This window comes from Lissotriton vulgaris, unplaced genomic scaffold, assembly GCF_964263255.1.
Source record: "Lissotriton vulgaris unplaced genomic scaffold, aLisVul1.2 SCAFFOLD_368, whole genome shotgun sequence".
Classification (NCBI taxonomy): Eukaryota; Metazoa; Chordata; class Amphibia; order Caudata; family Salamandridae; genus Lissotriton; species Lissotriton vulgaris.
The window spans coordinates 621961-641358 of NW_028253134.1; the positions used below are offsets into that span (position 1 = coordinate 621961).

At 48.0% G+C, this 19398-nt stretch overlaps 1 protein-coding gene across 1 annotated transcript in view; it reads left to right on the top strand.

Annotated features, from left to right (window-relative positions):
* The window catches only part of LOC147661152 (uncharacterized), a 515544-nt gene that overhangs the window by 105400 nt on the left and 390746 nt on the right, over nt 1-19398 (top strand). The window lies entirely within an intron of this gene.

Genomic DNA, 19398 nt, shown 5'->3' on the forward strand with positions numbered 1-19398 from the left:
AAATTCACAGGGAGGGCGAGTTAGAGGCTGGGGTTTGGAGGCACTGTAATGTTCTCTCTTCCCACTCACAAGTACACGCTGAGGCAGTGGAAGGTGAGTGACTCGCGTTTATTTTATAGTATAAAGCACTACAGAGCTTAGGGCGCCGAGCGTCTAACTGTCTCCCGCTCCGGTCGCCAACTGCCGCTTTACGCGCTTCGCGCCTTCCTCTGCGTCTCCCTGCGCATGCGTGCGCATCCTGCTCTAGTCTATGGCGTGATGCGTCATCGTGCACACGCTCATAGACTAGAGCGCATACCACATATCTCCCCCCTTTAATATAAACAACAAAACATTCCCCCCAGCAGGTTAAGGGTCCCTCACAGGGTTATGAGTCTATGTGGGGCACCTCGGGAGGTGGCACCAAAAGCTAGTGTCCATCCATCACAAAGTCTCTATATCGAGAGGGCACAGTGACTGCCCTTCCGCTGCGGGTGTGTCTTACCGGCATGTTCTCTCTCCCTTCTGTCTCTCCTTGGGACCTCTCATCTTCTCTCACATCAGCTCTCTGCTCTGCATTCACCGGTGCACCATCTCCGTCAGTAGGCACTGCTCCCGGGCCATCCACTTCAGTGTCCTCACCTACACCTTCCCCACAGTCTCCTGTGCTGTGCCCCACTTGGGGTCTTGCTTCCTGTAAGTCCATCCGTCTCTCGTCCTCTTCAGACTTGGGCCATACTATTATTTTATTGACTCTGGCCATGCGGTCTTGCGACCAGACCTTGCCATCACTGAGAAGAGCCGCCCTGCCTCGTACCTCCTGAACTTGTAGGGGCCGGCTGAACTTGCTTTCACCTTTCTTTTGTAGGGTAGGGAGTTTAACCCTGACCCATTCCCCTTCTTCCAACACGGTTTCCTTTGTGTTGCGTCGCTTGTCGTAGTGTGCTGCGTAGATCTTCTGGGCCTTCTCCAGATTGTGCTGCACCACCGCTGGGGACCACTTGCTGGTGATGGTCTTCTCCCTCCATGCAACGTTGTCCCGGGTGAAGGGATGCCATCCTCTTAGCACTTGGAACGGACTGTACCCCACTACTGAGGGCGTGAGCCGGTAAGCCCATAGCATGCTCATTACTTCCACTTCCCAGTCCTTTCCTTGTGATATGGCTGCCTGAATGGAGCCCATGAGCACCCGATTGAACCTTTCGACCTGGCCGTTACATGCCGGATGATAAACGGCCGTGTGTTTCACCTCAATCCCATTCCTTTTCATATATCGACCCCACCTGTCCGATACAAATTGTGGTCCGTTGTCACTGAGAATGGATTTGGGTATACCCTCTCGTAGGAACACCGAGGTCAGGAATCTCAATATAGTGTCAGTGTCCATTGACTCTTGTATGTCCACTTCCGGCCATTTGGAGTACTTGTCCATTATCACACATATGTATTTATTCACCCCTCTACTGTCTAGGACGGGCCCCAGAATGTGTATAGCCACATCCTCCCAGGGGCCTTGCGGGGTGCCAAACTTCCCCAATGCAGGTCTGAGTGGGCGGAGCACCTTGTCCGCTCCTTGACACTGCCCGCACTCCCGCACTTGTCTCTCTATGTGGGCATCCATTCCTGGCCACCAGTACATCTGCTTGACCAACGCCTTGGTCTTCACTATGCCCAAATGTCCCTCGTGCAGTAACTTCAACAGCCTGGGTATCAGTGTCACTGGGGGCACCACACGTTCTCCTCTGTACAAGAATATCCCCGAATCGCTCAGGGACAATTCCTCTCTCATCTCATAGAATCGTCGCACTCCCTCAGTGAGCTTCTTTTTGTCCGGCCAGCCCGAAGTGAGGTGTCTCCTTACCTCCACCTTCTCCTCATCTAGCTCGTAGGCCGCCTTCCATTCCTGTGCACTAATCGACATCTCGTGATCCTCCATGCTGGCCACCATCTCCTCTTTGTCCGGGGCCTCCTCCGGCGCTTCCTCCATCGCAGCAGCCCGGCTGAGGAAATCAGCCACCTTGTTTTGCGTGCCTGGAAGATATTCTACGTCGTAGGTGTAATCCAGCAGCTTCAAGGTCATTTTGGCGATTCTTGGGGTCGCTGTGTCATGGCCCGAGGACGTCAACACTTTGATAAGCGGCTTGTGATCCGTTTGAAGCTTGAATCTTGTGCCCCATATGAACTGCCGAAACTTGTTTAGGGCCCACGTGACCGCCAGCATCTCCTTTTCGATTACGCTGTACCTTTGTTCCGTCGGAGAGAGCGCACGGGACGCAAAACTGATCGTTTCCTTGGATCCATCTTCTCTTTCCTGCGCCAATACCGCCCCTAAGCCCTTGTCGCTTGCATCTGTCGTCACTATGGTCTTGCCGGTGGGGACGTACCCTTGCAGTGGGATGGCTTGGCTGATGCAGTCTTTTACTGTCTCAAATTCGGATTGAGCCTCTGCGTCCCATTCGAATTGAGCATTGTTTCTAGTTAGTTGTCTCATCCTGTAGGTCCGAGTGGCAAAATGTCTGACAAACTTGCTGTAATACTCGGCCATTCCAAGGAATGACCGCACTTCCTCTTTGGTTGCTGGGGCTTTGGCATCCCTTATCGCCTTCACATTTTGTTCTTTCGGCGAGATGCCATGTGTGCCTATTTCGTGTCCTAAGTAGGTCACTGAGTGAGTCCCAATTCTACATTTGCTCCATTCCGCCGTCAAGCCCTTCCCTTGCAACACTCCTAGGACTCGATGCAGTTTCTTGTCGTGCTCTCCCTTATCGGGGCCCATCACTAAAATGTCATCTTGAAAATACTGCACCCCCGAGATGTCCTTAAACAGCCTGTGCATTAGCTTCTGGAAAACGGCCGCGGCGGATGCCAAGCCAAAGGGCATTCTCCGGAATTGGTAGCATCCGAAGGGTGTTATGAAGGACGTGTACTTCCTACTTGACGGATGCAGCTCTATTTGGTAATATGCTGACGTGAGGTCTATTGTGGAAAAGTGGGTTATGCCTTTCGTTCTCGCCAGCATCTCCTCAATCCTGGGGAGCGGGAATCTCTCCACGATGATGTTTTTGTTGAGCTCTCGGAGGTCCACACAGAGCCGGACCTTACCATTCGGTTTCTTGACCACCACCAAGGGCGATAGCCATTCCGCACTGTCCACTGGCTCGATAATGCCTTGTTCTTCCAACTTTAGCAACTCCTGTTGTACCGCTTCACTCGTGGATATGGGTATGTTCCGGACCTTATGAACAACTGGTACTGCCCCCTCCTTAAGGACTATTTTATGTACGAATTTGTCCAGTTTGCCGACCGTGCCCTCAAAGACCTTGGGGTATGCCGCTTTCCAGTCCTCGTCTTTCGAGAGGGGCCATTCATCTGTTAACAGAATTTGCTCTTTCCCTCCTGGATTGAGTATGATGCCGAGATCTCCTGCATCTCTCCATCCCAACACCGATGGGCCCTTCTCCGCTACGTATAGGGTGCACGTGGCCGACCGTCCTCTAAATTCGAACACGAAGTCCCGGCACCCCACCAGGGGGATGGAATCCTCTGTATACGAGATGGGTCTGATGTCCGGCGGCATTAGATCGTGCCCCACAACCGGTGCGAAGTCCTCTTCCCATATCGATCTTTGCACGATGGTCCAGGGGGACCCTGAATCGACGGCCACATGTACCTTCACACCCCCGATGAGCATGTCCGTGCGGGGCTTATCTCTTCGCTTCCCTGCTACATCCAGTACCTGGTCCTCAATGCACAGAACCAAATCATCTTCTTCCGGGTCCTCTTCCTCACTCAAGTTCGCTGTGGCAGAGTCGATACACTTGACAGTGGACTTCGACCCTTTCTTCCGACACACTTTTTCGAAATGGCCGGTCAGACCACAGAACGAGCACCGGGCACGGAACGCGGGACAACGTCTGTCCTGCGCCGCGTGCGCTGCACTGCCGCATCTGTAACACGCGAATTTGTTTCCAGGGCTGGAGCGGGCCGTCTGTTTTCCAGTTCCTCTTGTGTCCTTCCTCTGGTCTCCGTAAGTGCTTTTGGGCTTGCTGGACTGTGGTGCCTCATCAATCTTGTTGATCATCTGCCTCGGCCCACTTTCCCTTTTTGCCGCATCAGCACCTCGCTTAGACATTTCTGCCTTCTTGACCATCGCCACCACTTCTTTAAGGGACGTCTCGTTCATCGCCCATAACTTGTCCTGGACCGCTCTGCTGGTGGTGTGCATCACGATTTGGTCTTTAATGTATTCATCCTGCAGGGCCCCATACCTACACGTGATAGCTAGGCGTCGGAGTGCCGCCACGTAGTCATCAATGGATTCTCCCGCCTCTTGTTTTCTCTGTTGGAAATTATAGCGGTCTATTGAGACACAAACTGCCGGGCGGTTGTGGCTGTCCAGGTCGTCCAGTGCATTCATAAAGACATCCGTCTCCGCTGCACCTCTCTCCTTGGGTACCAGATTCCTAAACACCCTTACCCCTTCTGGGCCTAAGTTGTGGAGCAACAGTCTCTTTTTCCTTTCCGGCGTGTATTCCCCTTCACTTTCATCTCCGAGGGCCTCTATGTAGTTGAGAAAGTATTCTTTCCAGTCTTCCCATTTTAATTGGGGTTCTCCCGGCCTGGGTAGGAAGGGGACGGGTGCCATCAGGGCTGAAGCTTGATTCGCCATCCTGACGTCGCCTCTAGGGTCTCCCTCCTGGGCCCTTCGTTGGGTAGGCTCACCGGATGCTCCTGCGCTCTCTGCCGTGTCGCCTTGGCCCCTTGGACTACCTGGGGTATTGTCCCTCGCACTTTGCGCGGTTTGCTCGGTCTTCCCCCCGTCCTCTAGCTTGGGGGTGTCTCCCTTAGTTGCCAGGGTGCTGGCTGAGGGCCCCTGGTGTCTTGGGCAGCACTGACCTGACTATGGAGTCGGTGTTGGGGTCTGTACCGTGCTGCTGCGCTGCTGCCACGCCCTTAGCTCTTCCTGTAGGTGTCCTGCCTTGCTGGCTCGTGCGTGGGGTTTGCAGGGGGTGATTGCTGTTGTCCTCTGCGCCTGGTGGTGTTCAGATGCCAGCCTCGTCGCCACTGTAATGTTCTCTCTTCCCACTCACAAGTACACGCTGAGGCAGTGGAAGGTGAGTGACTCGCGTTTATTTTATAGTATAAAGCACTACAGAGCTTAGGGCGCCGAGCGTCTAACTGTCTCCCGCTCCGGTCGCCAACTGCCGCTTTACGCGCTTCGCGCCTTCCTCTCCGTCTCCCTGCGCATGCGTGCGCCTCCTGCTCTAGTCTATGGCGTGACGCGTCATCGCGCACACGCTCATAGACTAGAGCGCATACCACAGGCACCCGTGAACACTGTGAATGGTGCCTTGGGCTTAGCTCCCCACGGTGACTGCCTTTTCCCAGCTGGCAATCTGAAATTACGCTAATAACTTTATAGTTTCCTCCCGCAGCTGCTGTTTCATGATTCAGTGTTATGCATTTATTCTTTATTTAATGGAGCGTATTTCAGACTGTTACTTTCCATAAATTACGCACTTCAATACGCATCTAAACTTGTAGGTCCAACTTTTTTTTATTGGAACGCGGGTTTCCTTATATATAAATAATTATTTTAAAGGATTCATATTTTCAAATACAAACACTTTAGTGTAGTCAGTCTTTGTTCGCTGGTACCGTGGTCATAACATATTTTGTCATTCAGTAGTCGCTGCCCTATAGCATTTGTTAGTGAATACTGTTTTTGAGCAAAACATTTCAGTTATTTCTTTTGTTGTGTTTGTTTTGTTATGTGTATTTTCATCGGGGCACTGCAGTACTCATTAGCGGGCTGGCAAGATAGCACTGAAATGACAAAATGGCATAATCTGCTCCAAATCCTCCTAAAATGAGATCAGACAATGAAAGGGAACAACTGCCAGTCTCAACACCTGCAGTCTGAAAACGCCATATAGCACTCATTCTTTACGACATCTATTATTATACTAACCAAAAACGGTAATGCGAACATCATTTTACTCACTCGAGGGCACTAATACAATCATAAAAAAATAGGGACAATGCAAAACTTTTAATTGTATAACCTTAAGTTTGGTTGTAGCTAGTCTTTTGTTATAGGGTGACAACTGCCAATGATTTTCCATGAGCAGAGTTCCAGATTTCTACCTCAAAGCCCTTCATTAGATAAAGGATGCCTGCTGTAGAAAAGAAAGTACTCCCACTGTGCGGAGAGCTGTGCAATCTTGCTCTTTCACACAGCTTTCCGGCCATAGGTTTCACATTTGCGAGAGTTTGAGCTATTGGCATTATAGATAATAATGCCTTTTATTTATGCGTTTTAAAAACCTGCGAGCGGTGCGTAAACACGCACTTTGTACTTATTGTCGTTGCATACGAAAAGCAAGGCTGGAAGTAACTGCATCTCTTTTACTACCGGCCTTGCTTCTCGTAACCAGGGACTACAAGTACATACGGTCCGCTAGCAGGTTTTCGAAACACATAAATAAAAGGCATCTGTCATTTACAATGCCGATAGGTCAAACTCTCGCAAATGCAAGACCTGTTGCATTGAAAATGCTTGTCCAGTCAGTCAGTCAAAACTCTTTATTTCGATTAATTAAAATCATAAAAGAAGCAGCAGTACATATATACAAAATAGATAAAAATATATATACAATTAAAATAAACAGACATATATTTACAGACATTCATATATATATACACTATTTATATTACATAATTCATGGGAAAACATTTAATACAAAACGTCTCCAAATGGCCTAAAAACTAATATTAAAATACAATTAAAATGTATGATGTCATCAGTTCCATGATTGTGGGGCAGGAGTTCAATTCATATATGGTGTTCTTTTGTTCTTTACTCTTGCTGCAGCCACCAGAAAACTTGCTACGCTAAAGATGACCCGCACACTGTTCAGCAGTTGCAAATGTAGCAGTGCAGGCCTCACCTGTAGGAACCCCGCTTCTCGTAATATGGGCAACAAGAATTTATTTCGTGCCTCAGAAAAATTTTCACAAAACATAATTAGGTGAAGGGTGTCTTGTGTCGAGAAGTTATCACATGAACATGGTGGGGAATCTGCTGGTTTGCCCCATTGTTGGTGGTCTCCCAGGACAAGATGAATTAGATTGAATCTGAACCTTATCAACAGAAAGCGATGATACGGCTTTGTAACAATCTTAAGGTAGGGTTCAATATAAGGCGAGGTCTGTAACGCATAAATGCTTCTTACTCCTGATTTTTTAAGCTCCACCTCCTCCCTGTCAGCCTCTGCCATGATCCGGAAATTGTATTTAATCCATCCCAGATCCTCTTTCTTAATTCCCTCTGGGGCGGTAAACAATTCTGGGCGTCCCAGCCTGACACACGCCGCTCTAACGTATGCCAGCCATGGGATGCTGTATGCCTTGTCGAGGGCCAAGCAGTCTTTAAGGATAAGGTGATTGAGAGTAATGTCCTCGTTGAGCCATGTCTTTACCCAGCAAATCAGTGGGGCTGCTTTAAGATAGTCTGAGATATAACCCACACCTAGTTCACAGTGTACCGCCAGAGTCGACGACGACTGAGGTACCGCCAACAGAGATCTAAGGAACTTGTTTTCGACTAATTGAATTTTGCCCACGTGTCCATATCCCCATATCGACGCCCCATAAGAGGCAATCGCACAGCACTTAGCCTTGTAAATTTTAAGCATAGGTTCCAAGGGTTTGGCTCCCAGCCTTTTAGCAAAATTAAGAAGCGCTGTTGTAGATCTAGCCACTATATTGCTTTTGTGCTTCTGCTGGGGACCCCAGTTGCCTCTCGTCGAATAAGACCCCCAGATAAGTGAAAACTGGGACCCTAGAGACTTCCGCACCCAGGCATTTGAAAGTTTTAACATTCCTGATCTTCCTGCGAGCCCCTACAATCATTACATGAGATTTTTTGCTGTTAACTTTAAGATCAAGGGAGTCCATAAATGCTCCAAAGCTGTCCAGCAGCCTCTGTAGACCCAGACCGGTGCGGGCAATAAGTACGGCGTCATCCGCGTACAGGAGGACCAGGATACCCGTTCCTCCTGCACGTGGGATGTCCGCCCCGGCCCCGGACAGAGATTTTTCCAGGCCATTTATATAGATCGTGAAAAGAAGGGGGGCCAGGATGCAGCCTTGTCTGACTACCCGTCTAGAACTGAATTGGCCAGTGCACCTGCCGTCCTGTGTAACCCTAACAGCTGCTGCTAAGTCCTGATGGAGGGAGCCAAGAAAATAAACTAAGGAAGCATCTATGCCCATGTCCAACAAAATACGCCATAATTTAGAGCGGTTCACCATATCGAAGGCTGATGATAAATCCATGAACCCAAGATATAGAAAGCCCTCTTTTGCCACCGTGTATTTATTAATCAAGAGGTATAAATTAAGGCATTGGTCCATGGTGCCCCTATGCTCCCTGAAGCCGTACTGAAGATTCGAGAGCACCCCCCTGTCATTCAGCCAATCTCCCAGTTTCTGAAGAATAACTCTGCCCATGATCTTAACGGCAGAGTCTAACAAGGAGATTGGCCTGTAGCAGGCGGTGTCCCCTCGACTCCCCTTTTTGAAGATGGGCATGATAATGGAAGAACCCCAGGAAGAAGGAAAACCCACCAGTGCTGCAGCATTAAATACATTTGTTAAGATTTTTGCCCAAAAATTGGGGTACATGATATAAAGATCAGCTGGCACCCCATCGGGGCCTGGGGCCTTGTTTTTAGAAGTAGCACGAATCGCCCTTTCTACTTCCGCCAGTTCGAATTTAATGGGGGTTCTGGGACAGCTAATGGTAGGAAGTACAGATGTTAACTCCAGCGTGTCATTGTCCCCATAAATATTCTTAAAATGCTGGAGCCATACATCATCCGGAATTACGCAATCCGTATCTAGATTGTCGCTTTCCGTGAAGAATGGCTGGTTTAATATGGCCCAGAACTTTCTGCTATCCCTTAATACTTCAACAGCCTGTAGATTATCCCATGCCTCCTCTTTGATTTTCTGTTTACGCACGGAGATTGCCATTTTGTACTCCTTGCGGAGAGAGGAAACCAAGATTCTATCCCTTGGGCTCCTCTTAAGGGCCTCCAGGAGGGCCTCATGAGCTTTTGTACAAGAGGTATCATACCATCTCTGGGCTTTCTTGCGGTGCGTCCCACTCCCCTTGTGTAGGTTATCAGCAATTTGTTTACAGATTGCTGAAAAGGAGGTTATTGTTCCCTTACCCACGTCTTTGCCATCCAGGCAGGTACCAATATTGGACTCAGTCTTGGCCACCAGTTCGTCAAAAAAGGCCTCAGGGACTATTTTGTCCCACTTTATCCGTCTGCCTTGATCTTTTGTAGAAATGGCTCGTGGAGCTTCCCTTCCTGGGTCCCTGATGACAATCTTGGCACCCATATCGACTTCTAGTACAAGAGGGTTATGGTCACTAAATGGTGACATCACTACGCTATAAGCCAATGTCTTAGTCAGGAGTAGGGGGGATACAAAAATGTAGTCGATGACAGATTAACCCCCCTCCCTGTAAAGGTAGGTGCATTCTCGTTACCACTTTCCCTGGCTGGTTCTAATAAATTCAAATTGGAAAGCAATGCCTCCAAATCCTCCCCCTGTTTACCATGTTCAAAATGGGGTACCCTACTGTTTGGGTGCCCATCTAAGTCATCCCCATAGCAGTCCCATTTGAAGGGTGTATATTAAAATCTCCCATAAGAAACATCTCTACCGAAAAAGAATTATTAACCTTGTGGACTGACAAAAATTGTTCTAACATGTTAAAATGTTCAAGACCATCCATGGCATTATACAAATTTATCAAAAGGTATTGCTTATTAGGCATGGACCATTCTAGGATAAGAAAGTTATCTGACTCCACATTACATTTTCTAAATGACCCAGCAAGATCTAAGGTGACAAGGAAGAGTAAGCCACCCTTAGACCTCCCCACAGTCCCTCGGATCGCAGGGGTGGTAAAGATTTGAAAACCATCTAGATTGAAACTAGAGCCTACATCCCAGGTTTCCTGCAATGCCAAGATATCAAAGTGTTTTATAAATTGCAACCAGATGGGGTCAGTGCTTTTGGACCTGATACCCGCCACATTCCAACTTAAAATTTTGCATGGGACTTAATATGAGTCTGCCGGAATGATAGGGCCATCTCTCTCATTCCCCTTACTTAAGGTTACATGGCCCAGTCAATCATTGCATTCCATCTGGGATAGGGGTGAGAACCTGTTACTAAGCTGTACCTCTCCCCTTGGTTGCACATTGATCGGGGAAGCTGGAAGTATAGTCATGGGCTCAGTGTCCCCTCCCCTGGATGGCCTCTGAGCAGGGTGCCACTGGGCGCTCATCCTGGCCTGGTATGTTAGAGTGCTTATATTGCTCGGTCTTGTGTATGATCAGAAATGTGGGTCTGGGTGTCTATGGACATTGGGTGGTGGGTAGAAGAACCCCAAAGGAAGGGGTCTAATGCCTTTATTTACAAGCTCTGAGCCATCCCAAAATAATCTTTCCGCGCAGTTCCTGTTATTAAAGTTCACCACCACGCAATCCCCTGGAATGTTCTTTGGTCGGTGCCCCACCCATCGCACCCTCCTTACCATAGTGATTGCGCTGGCCACATTGGCTTTGCCTGTGCTAAACTGATCACACCACTGACTAGCTAGATTCATCAAGTCAGCGGTAGTCTCCCAAGCTCCCCCTTTAACCGGGGGAACTCCTGTGAATACAGCCACCAAGGGTGCAACTTCCGGTGGGAGCTCCAAGGTGTAGCCAGGCTGACGATCGTGTCTACTATTGGCCTTATCCCTACTTTGCCATGCATTTGCTTCAAGAATTGGGTTTGCTGACCCGACCCTTAAGCTTGGCTTCCCTACTGTATTAGCAATCCTTTCCAAGCTAGGGGCCCGACAGGGTATGGGGTTAGAGTTATCAGCTGTAGGCAGATTGTTAGCTGGTACATGTGGCTGGGTCAGACCTCCCTTAACCCCACTATGTTGTCTCAACAACAGATCAATCTTTTCACATTCAGAGATAAGGCCCGCTACACAAGTATTTAAGGTGTCCACAATGTCTTTAGCTACAGATACCAATAGGGGTTCCAGGCGTGTGATAAATAAGTCCTCAATGAGTTTCCCAATTTGGCTCTTCAAGCGAGAATCCAGTCTATTAGTATGTGCCAAATCTTTTTTTGCCCTACCCAAAGTACTTAGTGGCTTTCTCTTCTTATGCGCCCTCTGTGAGGTGGCAATAGGTGTGGGGGTGTGGGTATATGGTGGGTCGATGCATCTGTGGTAGTTAATGGTGCAGTATGAGTTAGATTCAATTCCCGATTGGTAATCACGACAATTGGGTCCAATGGCATCTCCCTAGTGTGGTCAGGTCTCAGGGCTGGGTCAATCTCCTCTGCATTCAGGCCCAGTTCGTTCTCAACATTTGCAATTTCTTTGGTCAAAACCCCCACCGCTGAGGTTAAGTACGAAATAATAGATTCGGATTTTCTAGGGTATTTCGCTTTTGTCCCGACATCATCTTTGGTACATACCTTTTTCCTTTTGCCCATGGTGGAGGTTAGGGGGGGGGGGCCCAGCCCTGCCTCTTCCTGCCCCTGACGGCCAAGGATGGCCCACCCTCTGCCCGGGCCCAGCCCGGCGTCGCGCGACGCGGGAGGAGCGTGTTGTCTTCATGCGCCTCCGTGCGCTGTTCAGTGACGCTGCTGCGGCGTCCCCGAGTCGCCGCAAAGGACCCTGGGGGATGTAGGAGGCAGGCTTCGCTGGATGCTCCCCCCACTCGGCAGCCGCGGTGGCAAAGGTGGCGGCGGGGGAGAGCAGAGTGGAAGATGATGGTGGGAGTATTCGGTATGGCGAGTGGCCCCCAAGCGTTTGTCAGGCTCCCGAACCTCAGCAGGAGCGTGTTGTCTTTATGCGCCTCCGTGCGCTGTTCAGTGACGCTGCTGCGGCGTCCCCGAGTCGCCGCAAAGGACCCTGGGGGATGTAGGCGGCAGGCTTCGCTGGATGCTCCCCCCTCTCGGCAGCCGCGGTGGCAAAGGCGGCGACGGGGGAGAGCAGAGTGGAAGATGAAGGTGCGAGTATTCCTGCAGGTATGGCGAGTGGCCCCCAAGCGTTTGTCAGGCTCCCTGTTCTCTATTTGTGCATCTGTGAAGTTGCTTCTCCTGTCCCTGTAGCCTGGTCAGACCACTTAATTCTTATTTTGCAGATTTCAGATACCTCCCCAATACTTGCACTCCAAGTAATCTCGTTTTTAAATAAACACGCAAATGGTCTTTGGTTACACCATCTGCGTTTACAGCTGAGCTGACACTTACTTCCCCTTCACAATACATGTCTGTAGACTAATAATCAACAAATACCCCACTAGATAACTAGGGGACGGGCCAAACTAGCTCCTCTGAAATTGTGTAACAGCACCCGACGTAATCCAACAGTGGAATGGTTCACGGATGAACTTCTCGGCATGAAAAAGGTGTGTAAAACATTAGAACGGCTGGGGAAGAGGAGCTAACAGTTAGATGACAAAATAATATATCTTGAAGCAATGAAAAACTGTCACAAATTAAAAGAACACATACCATATTTTTTACTCCTATGATTGAGTTATCTAGGGGATCACCTAGGGAGATGATTCATATAGTTAAGAGCCTCACTTCCCTTGAGAGAGTATCAGTAACCATTCCTCCCTCAGCTAAATACTGCAACCTAGTGCCATGATATTTCTCTGAGAAGATAGATAAGAAATATGCTTCTTTTCTCAAATCCATTAGGAACTTTAAATTCACTCCGCCTGAGCAACTATGGCCCTCAGAGGGTTTTTCTAACCTTAAGACTCTAAGGGCCAGATGTAGGTGAAATAGATTTACCGATTTTTAATTACTGAATTTTACCGATTCGGTAATTAAAAATCGGTAAATCTATGGGGTGGACATGTAGGTATTCCAGATGTGCTGGAATACCGATTCGGATGATTTCGGTATTTACCGATTCGGTAAATACCGAATCGGTAATGCCCATTTATTCCTATGGGCTTTGAAGCCCATAGGAATGAATGGGCATTACCGATTCGGTATTTACCGATTTTCACAAGGGTGCAGGGGGTGTCACTTTGACACCCTCTGGCACCCCCAAAACAGGCTCGGTGCCATGTGGCAGGCATACATGCCCTAAGGGCAGGTCTGCCTGTCACATGGCATAGGTGTGCATGCACACATGTGCATGCACACCGGAATCTGTATTTTACCATCAAATTGGATTTGATGGTAAAATACCGATTCGGTAAGGCCTCTGGGACTCTGAAGGGTCCCACCTACATCTGGGTGGCTCAGTTTCGGTAAATTTACCGATTTTTTTATTTTACCGAATCGGTAAAATTACCGAATCAGTAATTTTACTGATTCGGTAAAATAATGCCCCCTACATACCTATCACCTATTTACTAATCGGTAACGGCCGAAAATACCGATTTTCGGCCGTTACCGACCGACCTACATCTGGCTCTAACTGTGTTTGAGACTAACAGTCTTCTCTCCAAAGTGAAATCTGGATCCTCTCTTAACCCAATCTCTCCGACCATGCTGGATCGAGGGGAGGAAACCATTGTTCCCTTGCTCTACAAACTACTGAACCAACCTTTTTCATCTGGATGCGTCCCCTTAGATTGGAAACCCGCGATCATCCCTCTTAATTCCCCAAACTCCGCAACCGAATGCTCAGCCATAATGTCACACATACAAAAGTGGATGACCTATAACCATCTTAAACTGAACCCAGGCAAGACAGAATTGATCTTGCCTGGGGAAAGTGGACTGAGCTGGGGGCAACTGTGCTGGCCAACAGACATGGGATCCCCCCCTACAAAGACCCAATCAGTAAAAAGCTTAGGGATTACACTCAATGAGGATCTATCCCTCAAAGGACAGGTGGCAACGGTAGTCTCTGCTAGTTTCTACCAACTTAGGAAGATTAGAAAGATTGCCCATCTCTTAACACACTCTGCACTTATTCAAGTGGTGATTGCCCTTGTTCTCTCCCGGTTAGATTTTTCAAACAGTCTTTATTTAGGTCTTCCGGTGGGACTACTAAAACGCCTACAGATTGTCCAAAATCAGGCGGCAAGACTGATTTGGAAACAACCAAAGTGGCAATCAATTAGAGCTGGACTAGAAAAACTTCACTGGCTGCCAGTGGCCCAGCGGATTGCCTTCAAAACAGGTTGTATCACCTTTAGGGCGCTCCATGACTATGGCCCTAGATTTATCATGCAATCTATTACCAACTACGCACCTTCGCGCAACCTACGCTCTAAACATCTACTTCTTGCAAACGTCTCCTCATTTAAAAAAAAACGCCAGGGCGGCAGCTGCTTTCACCACCTGGCTGCCTCCTTCTGGAATGCTCTCCCCCTTTATATCAGACAGAGCAAGGATCTACTGACGTTCCGAAAATCTTTAAAAACTTGGCTATTCCAACAGGCTTATGCCTAAGAATGGTGTTGTTGTCTTGACTCTATAGCGCCAAGAAACCCAAGGGTGTACGTGCGCTCAACAAATGACTATTAAGATTAAGATAAGATGTTAGTTCCTCTGCTAAAGAAGACTTCCCTGGACCCCTTCTGACCTGAGAATTTGAGACCTATCTCACTGCTTCCACTCTTTGCCAAGGTTGCTGAAAAATATTTCAATCATCAGCTGTCGCAGTTTATCAAAGAAAACAATCTCCTTCACAAGACCTAATCGGGTTTCAGACCTATGTTCAGCACTGAATCTGCTCTTCTCCTGGCCTCCGAATCCCTTAGATTAACCGCTGATGAGGGCAAGACAGCGGCCTTGATTATGCAGGACCTGAGCACAGCTTTGATACTGTGTCCCATGGCCTCCTATTTGAACGAATTTGGAATCTTGTGTTGGGGGTTGCCCACTTTGCTGCATTATTGATTTCCTCCAGGATTTCCCCTTCCACGTCTTCCAGCAGTCATACACCTCTGAGATTTGCACCCTGCAGCAACGGGTGCCCCAGGGATTGACTTTGAGCCTGATCCTGTTTAATGTATACATTCCCTCCCTGGCGGATGTAGTTGAGTGTCACGTAATGAAGATGGTGACTTATGCTGATGACACTCAGCTGATTATTACCTTGGCACAGGATGAAGGTAAAGCTGCTTCTAACTTCAAATTAAGTCTGTTCGTCCTGGCAAAATGAATTCACTCCAGCTGCCTTAGACTTAATGAAGGAAAGATTGAGGTCCTTGTGGTAGGCAAGCAACCATCTATATGGACCTCTAGATGGTGGCTATTTGAATTAGAGCCAATACCTGCTCCCAAACCTGAGATAAAAATCCTGGTATCTGGTTTGATTCACTGCTGACCCTTGATTACCAGATTTCTGCTTTTGCTTGGACCTGCTTTGGCATCTTAATGATGCTTTGTAAAATTCTAGAGGTTCTGGCGGATTCTGCAAGGAAAACAGGCATCCAGGCTCTTGTATTGTCCTGCTTGGATTATTGTAATGTACTCTATTGTGGTATTTCCAAAAGCAAGACAAGAATGTTGCAGTTGCTTCAGAACGCTGCTGAAAGAATGCTACTAAATATCCAAAGATGTTCTTCTTTGGGTCCTGCCCTTGCCAAACTCCACTGGTTTCCTATTCAGGCCAGAGTAGCTATAAAAGCCCTATGTTTTTGCCACAGAATATTAAGTCAAAGGGGTCCTTAATATCTTTTTCCCTTGATCAAACCTTACCTTTCAACAAGAAACTACTTTTCAAACTCCAGACCGTCCAAAACGCCGCAGCTAGACTGATCCTGGACATCCCCTGTCACAACCCTTTCACCCGGCACCTCTGCGATCTCCACTGGCTCCCCATCGAAAGAAGAATAACCTTCAAGCTCTCAACCTAAATTACTGCCTCTCCTTCCACATACCCACGAGACACCTCCGATCAGCTGACCTCTCTCTGGCCACTGTCCCATACATCTGCAAAACCAGAACAGAAGTTCCTTTTCCTACCTTGCAGCCAAGGCCTGGAACAACCTCCCCCTCCACCTCAGGCAAAGCCCCAAAGTGCTCTAGTTCAGGAAGGACCTCAAGACCTGGCTCTTTGCATGACCCCCAGCACCCAACGGAGCCGCCCCTTCTTCCACACCCAGAGCCTTGAAACGCTTGCGAGTAGCTGCGCTTCAGCAACCCCTGATTGATTGATTGACCCACCAAATTGTTGCCTCGGATCCTCAGGAATAGCCAGACTTATGATACCCAAAACTCATTGACTTTGTTTGGGTGGGGTAGCTTTTTCAGCTTCCCGGCGGCTAAAATGTGGAATCTCCTCCCTGTGGACCTTAGGATGCAGTCCTCTGAAATTCTTTATCGCAAAAAAACTAAAAACCTGTTTTTTCAGACAATCAATGGTAAATTAACTGCCATGGCTGGCTCAAGATTCCTAAAGGAGAAATCCTGGCACAGGGACACTCCGAAATGGAGTAACCGGGCACTTTACAAGCTTATTACATACATACCTGATGATGAGGCTAGCCACCAGATCATGCGAGCAGAGATAAACATACACTGCAGGTCATGACAGCATGGTTGAGGGTCTCAAGTTCACTTTTTCGAAAGGGATAACTTTCCCCTTATCACAGAGATCCCCCACCCTTGAAATTCCGATGAGATCCCATTTTTTGACTCCTTTATAGCTAATCAATCTACCCAGTTTCCCAGTCTCCCAAAGTGGGGTAACAGCGTCAGTTTGTTGTGCCAGCCCAGCTTCTTATGTTCTACATGCCATAGGTAAAACCGATTGTGCGGTAGGCCCAGAGAGGCTTTTATTGTTTGCTTTGTTATATAGTACGCGCAGGGCATCCCCTTCAACCAGGATGTATGGATCCATTCAAAATGTGGGGTCAGTATGGGGGCAGTGTGTCGAGTGGTTAAGGACTATAAGCTTTGAAGCCCAACAATATGCTTGGATGTATAGGAGTTATAGTCCCCCATTGTACCATCCCTTAACTAATATATTGATGGCTATGCAGGGTGGTTTCTCATCCCATACGGGGTTATGTACCTCAGCATCTATTGCCTTAAATTATGTCTGTCATATACGGAATGGTGTGCTCTGGAGTAATGCCATTATCCTAAAAAGTATTTACAACAAGGGGTGGTGAGTGACAGAGTCTCTGAATTAAGCAGAAAGCTCTCACCCAGTCAAGAGATCAGGGCTAGATCCAACACCGTTTTTTAGCTCACTGCACCATCCCAGTTTCAGAACCTGGCTGTATGCAAATTAGTCTGTTCCTGTCCCAGTGCATGATGGGAACAGGGCAAACCAAACTACAAAAGCCAATTCTTACACTGGGAAGGAAACAAGCTCCCGGGGACCGGTTTCTGGCATTACAGCCGTCTTCGGCCCGGTTTGCTTGAATCCTGATGGTGCAATGAGCAAGGGTCTCACATCTGAGAATACCCTTCCACGCTTAGGGTGGACAAAAATATTTACAACAAGGGGTGGTGAGGGACAGAGTCTCTGAATTAAGCAGAAAGCTCTCACCCAGTCAAGAGATCAGGGCTAGATCCAACACCGTTTTTTAGCTCACTGCACCATCCCAGTTTCAGAACCTGGCTGTATGCAAATTAGTCTGTTCCTGTCCCAGTGCATGATGGGAACAGGGCAAACCAAACTACAAAAGCCAATTCTTACACTGGGAAGGAAACAAGCTCCCGGGGACCGGTTTCTGGCATTACAGCCGTCTTCGGCCCGGTTTGCTTGAATCCTTTCTGGTAAAGAATTGGCTTGGTAGTTTAGTCTGCCCTGTTCCCATGATGCACTGGGCCAGGGACAGACTGATTTGCATATAGCCAGGTTCTGAGCTGGGATGGGGCAGTGAGATAAATAACGGTGATGGATCAAGCCCTGATCTTTGGACTGGGTAAGAGTGGTCTGCTCAATTCAGACACTCTGTTCATCACCACCCCCTTTTGTAAATCGATTATCCTAAAAAGTGCAGCATGCCCTTGTAACTTTAATGGAAGGTATCGTCAATGTTTGACATCACTTCTTAGTCATCTCAAGGGTTCTTAGAGGTTCCTATTCATGAACTCCTCAGGGTTCATTGAGATGAAGATACCCAACTAGCGAAAGCCAACTGTCACCATCGTCACCTCGCATCCTTTGGGTATCCTTGGGGGTGGACCATTGAGGACATATGAAATTGATTTGCTACAATTTATCGTGTACCCAGAATATTTTCCAAAGTTTGTGAAAATGTTCATTATTCTAGCTAGAGAGCGCGTTGGAGATGCGATGTACAGCAGAATGTCATCTGCGTATAATGATATACAGTCCTCACAGTCCGCCATCCAACGGAGTCTCCATACCAGGGGATCCCCCCAACCACACCGCGAAAGATTTTAGTACAAGAGCGAAGAGGATTGGTGACAGGGGGCATCCCTGTCGTGTCTCTCGCCCAAGGGCAAAAGTCGCTGATAGTCTGGCATTGACTGCAAAAAGAAAGGTCCATTCAATGGTATCGAAGGCCATGCAGGCATTCATGGAGATGAAAGTGGCCTCCTCCTGAATGGTGTTTCTTCTTCCAGTAAATACTATGTAGGATGAAATTGCCCCATGTGGTCTTGGCGCTCACTAGTAATGGTATAAACAGTTTTGTAATATTAAGTCTTAGTGCTCAAGGGAGGAGGAATAGTCCACTCCTCTACATTCTTTTTCATCACCGGGGATCAATTTAATACTTATACACAAGCCCAAGCACATATTTGGTGTTGGTCCTGTATTCAATAATGACTAGTACATTGTACAACATAGTTTAACAAGCTTTTCTTGTATATTTAATTTTCTTTCTTCGGTTGTTCCAGCCAACACGTGTTTCGTCGTCCGGGATTAACCCACAACTTTTCAAGACTTTTTAGAAGTTGAGCGATCAGTAAGCCTCTGTGCCGGTTATACTTCCGTCCCGGCCCGGAAGGCAAGGAAATTGCCAGAAGCTCCCAAATTTTCTAGTTCTTACGTTCTCAAGTGAAATCTAAAATCCATCATCCATGTATAGTCGTCTAGTGTCAGGGTCGTAGAGCATCAAACACACGCTCGGAAGTGCACTTTCATGCACAGACGTGTTCCCGCGTCTCCCAGTGGCTCAAAGTATGGCAGCTGTTCTTCCAGTACCCCATGAAGATAGTGTACGTTAAGGGCTGTGAACCTGCCAGGCACGAAGCGTGATTGTCCTGGGTGTACAAGTTTGGTGAGGTATGGTGTCAATCTATTTGCAAGTGTTTTGGCCAGTATTTTTGCTTCTGCATTAAGCAGTGGGATGGGTCGCTATGAGACACACTCTTACACTGGTTTGTTAAATTCAGAGAGGTCTTGAGAGTGTTGTACTTCTA